General features: G+C 48.6%; 1 pseudogene; it reads right to left on the bottom strand.

Moving 5' to 3' along the window:
* Positions 1-304: 304 nt before the first annotated feature.
* Positions 305-414, bottom strand: LOC116463758 (small nucleolar RNA U13; annotated as a pseudogene).
* Positions 415-987: the final 573 nt, after the last annotated feature.

Raw genomic sequence — 987 nt, 5'->3', positions numbered from 1 at the left:
CCGAGGTGGGTGAACCACCTGAGGTCAGGAGTTTGAGACCAGCCTGGCCAACATGGCAAAACCCTGTCTCTACTAAAAGTACAAAAAAATTAGCCAGGCATTATGACACATGCCTGTAGTCCCAGCCACTCGGGAGGCTGAGGTGGGAGAATCACTTGAACCCGAGGCAGAGGTTGCAGTGAGCCGAGATGGTGCCACTGCACTCCAGCCTGGGCGACAGAGTGAGACTCCATCTCAAAAAAAAAAAAAAAAAAAGAGGTGGTTGAAATTTGGCTGACAATCCAACTTTCTTTTATTTTTTCCATGTCAGATGGGTAATGGGCCGACATCGTAACAAGGTCTGAGGGAGGCCCACCCATCTCTCACACACAAGCATGAAACCACAGTCATCACACTTATGAACTACAAAAGGATCACTGACTCTCTTTTTAAGGAGTGGCACACACCAGTGAAGGGAAGAAGGGAGCAATGTCAGGCTCAAGGGGCTACTTGAGGCAGTTTGGGGAAGAAGAAGGGCAGGCAGCAGCTGCTGAGAGGGACTTGGAGGGATGAACAGAAGTGTTTGCAGGTATCCTTAGGGAAATTTTACCATATGTTATGAGCAGCTTGCCTCACTTTCCCAAAGAAAAGTCAGTAAATGCTACCTTACTCAAGATGGCTGATAGAGTTGGATTTGTTCATTTGTTTTGGAAGAAGATGACCAGGGGATGGAAGCAAGTGCCGAGTCTGGCCCAAAGCTGATCTTGGGGTGACAACAGGCGCTGCAGAAGGGCCCACGTGCACTCAGGCTAACTAATTAAATGGAATGTTGGACACCCATTTCTCTTTCTCCAGAGCTGACCATGTAAAGGCTTCAAAGTAGTGCCAAAGTGTCTGAAAATGAAACAGGGGCAGCAGCAGTGGCAGGCTCACTCAGGCTTTCCTGGAGGATGAACTAAGAGACAGGTGAGCTGCATGCCTGGCCTTGCTCTACCAAAGCCTGTTTTT

The sequence above is a fragment of the Hylobates moloch genome, unplaced genomic scaffold (genome assembly GCF_009828535.3).
Source record: "Hylobates moloch isolate HMO894 unplaced genomic scaffold, HMol_V3 SCAFFOLD_58, whole genome shotgun sequence".
NCBI lineage: Eukaryota > Metazoa > Chordata > Mammalia > Primates > Hylobatidae > Hylobates > Hylobates moloch.
This window is presented reverse-complemented; position numbering and strand designations above follow the sequence as displayed.